The sequence below is a fragment of the Panthera tigris genome, chromosome C1, assembly GCF_018350195.1.
Source record: "Panthera tigris isolate Pti1 chromosome C1, P.tigris_Pti1_mat1.1, whole genome shotgun sequence".
Classification (NCBI taxonomy): domain Eukaryota; kingdom Metazoa; phylum Chordata; class Mammalia; order Carnivora; family Felidae; genus Panthera; species Panthera tigris.
The window spans coordinates 75,535,121-75,545,368 of NC_056667.1; the positions used below are offsets into that span (position 1 = coordinate 75,535,121).

The following is a 10,248-nucleotide window of genomic DNA, read 5'->3' on the forward strand; positions in this document are numbered from 1 at the left end:
GACATTGGAAGATGGCAAGGGGACAAAGAGGACGGTCAGATTGAAGCTCTTGAAGAACAACCTGAAAACTATGGGAAAAATGAATCTTAGGGGAGCAAGAGTAGGAGGAGAAGAGAGTTTAGGAAACCAGAGTGGCACTCCTTATGTGAGATGTCGGCGGCTCGGACCCGGATGGCAGCAGGGGAGAGCGAGAGCAGCGGAAGGCTTGGATGGTGAGCTGGTAGCAGAACCAGCAGGACAAGTGCATGGATGAGATATAGAGGAGGTAGGAAAGAGACATTAAGGATGTCAACTGGATTTACGTTTTGATCAGCAAATAGCAGGTGACACCGTGTCCTGAGATGTAAAACCAAAGCAAAAACCAAAAGTAAATAAGTAAGTAGATAAATAAATAAAAACCAAAAACAAAAAACTTACCTTTTTTGGTAAGTGGAAAGGGAATATCATCCAGAGTGACTCTTACTTCTAAAGCCTCTGTTTGTATGTGTGCTGGTGCAAATTTCATTTAGAATCTGACATTAGAATCAAGGTAGGAAGGCAAATGCATCTGAGAATTCCTTGATTAATTAATTGATTAGAAAGCCATTCAGGGGGCTCTCTCTCACAAATCCACCCTCCCTCTCCCGGTCACAAAGAAAGAGAAGAAAGATAGATCATCAGTGACAAATGGCCTTGCCTTTGCAGAAGCAAACTTAGGGCCAGTTTCACTCCAGGAGACAACACTGCCTCTCTCCCTCATGGTTTCTAGTGCTCTACACGTTCATAGAAACTTCTCTAGTAACGAACTATAAAAATGATGCCTGAAAGTATAGTCTTGCGTCTGCGAGTTTAGAATCGTCCCGTAACATCATTACAAAAAAGAGAGAGAAGCAGTGCTACCCTGATGAGTGATGGAAGTTGTCTGGCAAACAGTGTTTTACATTAGAATGTAAGTTAAGTAGACTTTTTTGCCTGAGCCTGGAATTTTCCAATGGAAGTTGATTTCTTAGAATGGGGATGGATGGAAAGTTAGGGTATTTCTAAAGACCCACCAGTAAAATAGCAGTGTTTTACCCTCAGCGATTTCTCCCTGTTGGATTCCCATGAATAATTTCCATCACTGGAAAGAGTTTAAGAAAAAGTTACCTTTTCTTTTTCCAGTTGAGCCTCTTTTGACACATTTTCCTGGTACCGTTAATATGCTCATATTTCCTGTTGGAAGAATGGTTAAGATCTGAATGATTATTCAAATCCTTTTTTTTTCCTTTCAAAGTTATTTTTCCTTGAAGAAGTTTCTTTGTCACTGTCAAGGTTAAGTGAAGTCACTCCTGAAGAAAAAAGCAGAAGGAATTTGGAATGCTTTTCCATAAACCCCAGTGACCTATCTCAAGAATCCCCAGTAGATCTCAGGGTTTTTAGGATAAATCATTTTGGGAAAATGTTTTCTTCCTTTGCCGTTAGGTTGACAAGGCAAAAGAAATAATACTGTTTGTGTCGACCTTTGTTCTAGAACAATTTCTCAAAGCAGGTTCTCAAATAGGATCCCTGGGAATTTCTACCTGAATGATACAAAGTTGCATTTTCACCACCCAAAACCGCACATAGCAGATACTCAGTAGATGTTAATTGAATTACATTGAATTCTAAGAATCTGCTAGAAATCTTAGATCAGTTCCTTTCATCTTACAGATAGTGAGCAGGAAGCCAAGGAGGACAAGTTGAGAGTCTGGCCCCTGGGCAAAAGGACACATGTGGGTTAGGAATCTCACCATTTCCTTTGAAATTGAAGATGCCAGTTTCTTAAGGACACTTTATAGATCAAGGCCCTGAATCCATAAACATCCCCCTGCAATTATCTTGCTAATTCTTTCTACAGGCAAACTTCTAAGTTTTTTCTTTACTGCTGTGGTAGGATAAGCAAAGATCCTCCCCACCCCCGCTCCATCTGGGGAGAGATGTGGGGATCAACAAATTCTATCATAGGAAGTAAACAAACATTCTCAACTTACAGGGACCTTTGTAATGACATGGATCCAGGAAGGAAACAAAAATGACTTTACCACAATAATGCCAAAGTTTTCATCATAGGGCTAGGTGAAAAACACGCTAATGGCTGAAAAGTACTTTGCCTCTGTGTTACTGGCCTGCATTCTCTTTGGCAGATGAGTAATACTGACCACGGTGTGGGGGAGGGGGGGTGGACATCTGTCCTTAGGTTATTCAGGAGGAAACTGGCCTCTGCTGGCCACCCTCATGGCCTGAGAGGGAAAGGCACTGAACGTGCACACTGTGTTCCACTACAGGACCAGCCCACGTTCCTCCTACTTGAGAGCACGCAGCAGGCTGGGCAGAGGAAATCTTCCATTAACATCCAGCTGAAGTCCAAGGCATTAATTTTTGCACTTAAGAAGAGACAGCGACAACTTAGGATGGCTTCCTCTTGTGAGGAATGGGGCAGCTTTCTGTGGCTAAGGGATGGGGATGCTACCTAGGAAACTTAGAGACAGGATGTGAGAAGGGTGACAGAGGCCTGGGGAGAGAGAAGTAGAGGGCAACTGGAACATCCATTCGGTGTAGCTCCTGAAAGCTCGATGTGATTGATCCCTTGTCCTGTCTGCTCACCTCCACCTTTCCCCACAAGGTCACAGGGAGCAGGTTACTAAGACGGGATATCACTATCTGTGCTACTAGGAATGATTTTGCAATGCTTACCTAACTTTTGGGGTTACTCCTTCGTCAGTGTTCAGGGGTGTTTAGGCTCAGGAAATTAGGTGTGGTTGTATCTAGGAAACACAACAAACTTCCTGGTCACTTGGTGGGCCTGGGCAGACATGGGTCTAGGAGGGACACAGGCCAGACTCTTTCCCATCACTAAGATAAAGAGGAATTTACAGGCCAGCAGATGGCCTCCCCTCTCCCGAGTTGTGTGAGACAAGATACCTACTTTGCCTTGACCTCCCCCTTCGAATGCTAGCCAAGTCCATGCACACGACAGCAGGACAGGAGAGGGGTTCCTGGAACACCTGGTTCATGTGACATTTAATTGTTATTGCAGGTGGTGGGCACATTCTGGCACTGAGCAATCCTTCCACAAATGCTAATTAAATGCCTAGAGATGGCAGAATCCAAGCTTAGTTCTGGGGAAATTAATTCTTTTTGGTCTCTGACCTTAAAGATCTCATAATCGATTGAGGAAGATAACCATGATGGGATCATCTGTTTCAACTCAATTGGATTGAAGAGGAGACTATGAAATAAGTCCAGTTAGTTCACCCAAGAGATGAGAACCACCTGAGCAGGTGCAGCGGCAAGAAGGATGAACTAGAGAGGGAAGCTGAGTCTGAGAGACATTCTGAAGGAATTCCAAATGGCTGCGTTAGGCAGCTGGACACAGTGGGAAAGGGGGCAGAGGGTGGAGGGAAGAAGCTTGTGGGCTCCTGTTACATAATTCTGACCTCGTGTACTTAGAGAAACTAAAGTTGAAATTTAAATGTCAATATCGTCCAAGTCAAAAGAAGAGCTGAGAAACTCCTCTGACCAGCTTCTGTCATTTATCGCCCCACATGATTCCACTTGACTGAATTGACAGGCGAAGTGTTTTAAATTTGGGGCTTTCGGTGTGAGTTCCAGGGCAACCCCAGCTCAGAATTCCCTTTCGAGGGGTGTCAGAGCTGCTCCGGCCTGTCAGTCCCTAGACTGTCACGACCAAAGACTCGGCACCTCTGGGATAGGGCAGCTTCAGTTGTGGCATCAGGGACTTGGTATTTATTCTGTGTCATGAACGAGGCTGTTGTTTTGCCCTTTTGGACAAGTGTGTGTGTGTGTTGGAGACTCTGTAGATTCTGGCAGTTCTAGAAAGGGTGGGGCGGAGGACTCACCTCAGGGAAGGGAAGGAAACAAAGAACATGGACAGAGTAACTTGTCCAACACTAACAGCAGATACACTGTTTTCCTCCTGCAAAAATGAAACAAATGTCAAGATGAGGAAGACACACGTTCAGTAGGACAGTGAAGTATGGGCTCCAGAATCGGATTGGATTAATCCCCCTAACCCTGGGGCCCTGGGCTGGTTTACCCAAGCTGTCTCAACTCTTAGCTAAAAACCTGGCACATAGTAAGTGCTTAGTAAATATTAGCTTCTACTATTCTAAGTCATTTGGAGCAGGAAAGGGAAATCAGAACTATTTTTCTAAACCTGAACAGGAAGCTAAGAAAAAGTAGCTCTCAAAACAGCACTAGAATATAACTCCAAAAGCACACGCAACAAAAGAAAAAATAGATAAAGTGGATGTCACCAAAATTGAAAGCTTTGTGCTTCATAAATCTTTTTTTTTTTTTTAACGTTTATTTATTTTTGAGACAGAGCATGAATGGGGGAGGGGCAGAGAGAGAGGGAGACACAGAATCGGAAGCAGGCTCCAGGTTCTGAGCCATCAGCCCAGAGCCCGATGCGGGGCTCAAACTCGCAGTCCGCGAGATCGTGACCTGGGCTGAAGTCGGACGCCTAAGCGACTGAGCCACCCAGGCGCCCCAAAAGCTCTGTGCTTCAAAGGACATCATCAACAAAGTAAAATGACACCCCCCACACACCATGGGAAATAAGTTTTGCAAACTGTATATATCATAAGAGACATATCTAAAATATATAAAGAACCCCTACGATTCAATAATAAAAATCACACAACTTAATTTTCCAAAACGGGCAGCAGACCTGAATGGACATTTCTTTAAAGAGGACATGCCCGTGGCACATGAACACATGGAAATGCTTGGCATCTTTACCAATCAGAGAAATGCAAACCACGAGTACAAGGAGACACTGCTTCACTTACCCTATGGCTGTCACGAAAATGACAAGTACCAAGTGTTGGCAAGGGAGTAGAGAAATGGAAACACCGCCCACCGCTTGTAGAAATGTAAAATGGTATGGCCCCCTTGGAAAACAGTCTGGCAGTTTCTGACAAGGTTAAACATAGAGTTACCATATGGCCTGTGTGAGTAGAGCAATTCTTCTTCTGAGCATATACCCAAGAAAAATGAAAATTGTGTGCACACAAAAACTTGCACATGGACATTCATAGCTGTATTATACATCACAGCCAAAAAGCCCCAAACAACCCAAATGTCCATCAACTGGTGAGTGGGTAAAGAAAATGTGGTCTATCTATACAGTGAAGTATCACTTGGCAATAAAATGAAATGGGGGCGCCTGGGTGGCTCAGTTGGTTAAGCGTCCAACTTCAGCTCAGGTCATGATCTCATAGTTCGTGAGTTTGAGCCCTGAAGCGGGATCTCTGCTGTCAGAGCAGAGCCTGCTTTGGATCCTCTGTCCCCTTCTCCCCTCTCTCTCTCTGCCCCTGCTCACTTGCACTCTCTCTCTCAAAAATAAATAAATATTAAAATAAAAATAACTGAAGCACTGGTATACACTGTAACGTGCATGAGCCTTGAGAACATTATGCTTAGTGAAGGAAGCCAAACACAAAAAGACCATATTTTGTATAATTCTATTTATGTGAAATCTCCAGAATAGGCAAAATCTGTAGAGACAGAAAGTAGATTAGTGGTTGCCAGGGGCTCGGGGTGTTTGAGGAGGAATGAAGGGTGAACGAGAATGGATATGGAGTTTCTCTTGAGGAGATGAAAATGTTCTAAAATCGATGGTTGTGATGGTTGCATAACTCTGTGAATATACCAAAATCCATCGATTTATACACTAAATGGGTGAATTGTATGATGTGAATTATATCTTAATAAAACTAAAGAAAAAAAAAGAACAGTACTAGAAGGAGATATTAGTATGTTAAGAATGTTCCTTGTCAGGGGCGCCTGGCTGGCACAGTGGGTGCAGCATGTGACTCTTGATCTCTGGGTCGTGAGTTCAAGCCCCACGTTGGTGTGGAGTCTACTTAAAATAAAAATTTTAACATATACAAAAAAGAATATTCCTTGTTCTATTATACCAGAGAGTCTGTGTGTAGATGACTATCAAATGAAAAATGTCTAGCGGCTATGCAGAAGATTTCCATTCATGGTCCTGAATGTCCCACATTTTCATTAATGACCCAGAAAAGACCACCTGTGCTGAATATCTTGACCTTGTTCCTCCAGATCCAGTCTCCACCGTCCACCCGGCTCTCTGTGGAGGCTGATTTGTGTGAACTAGGCCAGTGGGCTCCTGTGGCTTATGGTTGATCCTGCAGGAGATCGAATGGAAAGGAGGGGAAGGAGGAATTTGGGGATGTTAACCAAAACACCACCGATGCATATGTGGCATAAAGCAGGATCCGAGGACACCTAGACTAAGAACAACGGGGTGGTTCCAACAAGAGAATGTTTAATACAAAGTCCAGGTGAAGATGTGGTTTAATAAAAGTCCAGGTGAAGTTTTCATTATTGCCAACTCACTGTGAATCAAGAGTTCAGAAATGCACACCCCCTAAATAAAATTCTAACATTCTGAAGCCCCAGATAAGGGAATGTTTGCATTCTCTTCCCTTCTGGTCAGAGCACGCTTGGAAGTACTGTGTTCAGCTCTAGGTGACGTGTGAAGAAACTGCTGCAGAGTTTAAAGCATCCATTGTTTTTTTTGTTGTTTTTTTTTTAATTGTTTCAAGTTTATTTATTGAGGAGGAATGAAGGGTGAACAAGAATGAATATGGAGTTTCTTTTGAGAGTTTGAGTTTCTTTTGAGTTTCTTTGAGAGAGAGAGAGAATCCCAATCAGACTCTGCACTGTCAGTGTGGACTCACGAACTACGAGATCTTAACCAGAGCTGAAATCAAGAGTCGGGCACCTAACTGACTGAGCCACCCAGGTGCCCCAAATTTTAATGCATCCATTTTATTTTCAGCCCATCTCTTGGGTAGCAGACATGAGCAAATGGGTGCTATGAAGTTAGATAATTCGATAGGTAGACATGGGGCTGTTTCTAAAATCACCTGTCCCAATTTTGTTTAAGTCTATTTTTTTTTATTTTGAGAGAGAGAGAGAGCTCAAGTGGGGGAGGAACAGAGAGAGAGGGAGACATAAAGAATCCCAAGCAGGCTCTGCTCTATCAGCACAGAGCCCGATGCTGGGCTCAAACCCACAAGCTATGAGATCATGACCTGAGCTGAAAGCAAGAGTTGGACACTTAACCAACTGAGCCACCCACATGCCCCATACATCTAATTTTTAAGAAATTGTTTTTGAACGAAACTCTCACTTCCATTAAAGTAAATTCTTTCCCAGAAAGAAATTCTAGAATTTTTATACAAATAGACTTAATTTGTCTATTTTCCCGCATTTCTGGGTTGAGAGAACCAACTTCTAGTGGGAAACACACATACAAACACAGGCCATTTCAAATCCATGGTTTTTGATAGAATGTTCAATGCGTCTGATGCCGTCAGAAATTGGGGTTTCAAAATGTGATTAGGCAGCATATAAAGGAGGTCCACGTTTACGACATGGGAGAAAGGAAGATCTTCTCGACTACAATAAAGAAGCCTACAGAAATTAATTTAGTGTACTGAAACCCAGCAGTGGGCATAGCAACACAAAAATATTGCAAAAAGTGCAACAGCTCAGCAAGATTATTTGCTAATAATTTATTTTCATCAAGAAAAGAGAAACATATCCTTGGTAACGTGCCAATTCTCAACAAGCTAATCCATGGCAAGTCTTTCTCTGGGAAAAGAGATAATTAAATCGCTCTGAAGTCTCTGCTCCCTAACTACAGTAGTCATTAAGGCTGCTCACAAATATTCTCATTCTCTTTCCTTCCTGACATATGGTGGGTTGTACTTTCTCACCCACTCGAAGGTATGTGCCTTGCTTTGGCCAGTGAAATGTGAGTGGAAGCTTTGAAAGTCAGGATGCTTCACCATCTTATCTTTTCCTTGTCATGGCAACCAGCACTGTTCCTGCTAGTGGCTGCTTTGTCAACCTGGGGCCTGGAGTGAGGATGACAGTGTTGTGGCATAGAGCCCCGGCTGACCATGCTAGAAAGCAGGGTGAATCAGAAACAGATCTTCAGGGTGCCTGCTGGCTCAGTCTGTAGAGCATGTGACTCTTGATCTCAGGGTCATGAGTTCAAGCCCCATGGTGGGAGCCTACTTAAAAACTAAAGGAAAAAAAAAAAAGAAATCTTCATATTTAGGTCACTGAAATTTTAGGGTTACTTGTAACCACAGCATAATCTAGACTATACCCGCTGAAATGCTAATAAGTAAGTGAAGCTCACGTTCATTGTTCTTGTATCGTCAGGTGCTGGCTCAGCAGCTCTTCACTGGTTAAGGAGAGCCACTAAGAGTATGAGTCTTGCTGGGAGTCAGGTGCCTTCAATCCTGTGTCTCAGTATATTTTCACAATAAGCCAGGTATTAATAACCCCATTTTACCTGTAAAGAGCCTGAGAAGTGACATGGCTTGCCCCAGCTCCCTGGCAAGCAGCAGAGCTGGGACAAGAAGCCAGGTTTTCTGAAGCTAAAACCTAAGCAGAATCACTGAAGTGTACTGGGGCCTCCTATTACTGACTATGAACTAAAGTAATTTTAGCCTACATGATAACTCAGCTGTGACCTCTTCCTGCGTTAGTCACTTTTGCCTCCTCCTTCTTGTCTCTGCTTTTCTATTTTCTACACAAATCCTCATCATGCTCCCCCGGTTTGAGGTCATTGTCCCCCTCCCCCTTAGTGGTGAGGAAATAAATACTCGGCATGCAGCCCCCCAAAGGTATACCAAACATTTTATGCATATTGCAATTTTACTTTGTCCATATAGGAACCCTGTGGCAAAAGTATTATTGACTTTATTTTAAAAACAGGAAACTGAAGCACAGGCAAGTTATGTAAATCATCTAAGGTCTTAGTTAGTAATCATTGGTGGGTGGAGTTCAAGCCTGTGTCCACCTGACTCCAAACCTCTTGCTGTTTCCAGTGTCTGTTCCCACAATGATATTCCCTGCATCTAAATCCTTATGGGGGAAAGATAAAAACAAAGTTGGATTAAGACACGCTTCAGCCTCTTTGGGCTTTTCTCTCAAGAATTAGGCCTTTGGTCGCCCAGAGTCTACAAAGATCCAGAGATCCAATCATCATGAGAAAACAGGACCCTCCGATCTCCTCGGAGAAAAGTTCAGGAACAAGAGCAGCTGGAAATGGGCATTTCTCAAAATTTTTTAATGTTTATTTATTCTTGAGAGAGGCACACACAGTGCAAGTGGGGGAGGGGCAGAGAGAGAGGGAGACACAGAATCCGAAGCAGGCTCCAGGCTCTGAGCTGTCAGCACAGAGCCCGATGTGGGGCTTGAACTCATGAACCAAGAGACCATGACACGAGCCAAAGTCGGACGCTTATCTGACTAAGCCAACCAGGCACCCCTGGAAATGGTCATTTAATTTCCATTCTTTGATTTGCATGTAGAAAGTGCCCAGTGTCTATTTATTTATAAACTTGAATTCTCTAGGGGCTTCTCAATGCCTGTGGTAGACAAACACAGCCTCCATAGCTTCTAGCTTCAAGGCAGGCATGGGTACTTGGCTGGTCCTCCAGATGGGCATTTTTGGCCTCTGCATTTTCCTTTTTAACCTTTTTAATAACACTTCTTTGGACTGCCACGGACTAGGTAACCAACTTCTTGGCCTTTGGCTCCAGCTCTCCTCCTGTTTCACTGCTTCAAAAATTAATTGTTCCGGTCCCTCTGGGGAATGAAAAGACATAGGTTCCTGGTATTCGAGGCTAAGTATGTGAGGAGTTATTTACCCCCACATCTTTTTTTTTTAATGTTTATTTATTTTTGAAAGAGCATGTACTTGCACAGGGGAGGGGCAAAGAGAGAGGGTGACAGAAGATCTGAAGCGGGCTCTGTGCTACAAGCACAGAGCCTGATGCAGGGCTTGAACTCATGAACTGTGAGATCATGACCTAAGCTGAAGTCAGACACTTAACCGACTGAGCTGGTCTTAACTTGTCCATGCTATGAAAGGTTCTCCTTTCCCTGCCTTAGCTGTAGCAAGGGGAGATGCCAGAGGCTGGCCTGGAATATCTCATGGTTGACCTTCTAGTTCTAAGGTCCATATAAACTAGATCAGTTGTTTTTTTTTTTTTAACATTTATTTATTTTTGAGACAGAGACAGAGCATGAACGGGGGAGGGTCAGAGAGAGAGGGAGACACAGAATCCGAAACAGGCTCCAGGGTCTGAGCTGTCAGCACAGAGCCCTACTCGGGGCTCAAACTCACGGACCGCGAGATCATGACCTGAGCCGAAGTCGGCCGCTCAACCG

The 10,248-nt window shown here is 43.6% G+C and overlaps 1 pseudogene; it reads right to left on the reverse strand.

Annotated features, from left to right (window-relative positions):
- Window positions 1–581: 581 nt before the first annotated feature.
- Window positions 582–816, reverse strand: LOC122241584 (annotated as a pseudogene).
- Window positions 817–10,248: the final 9,432 nt, after the last annotated feature.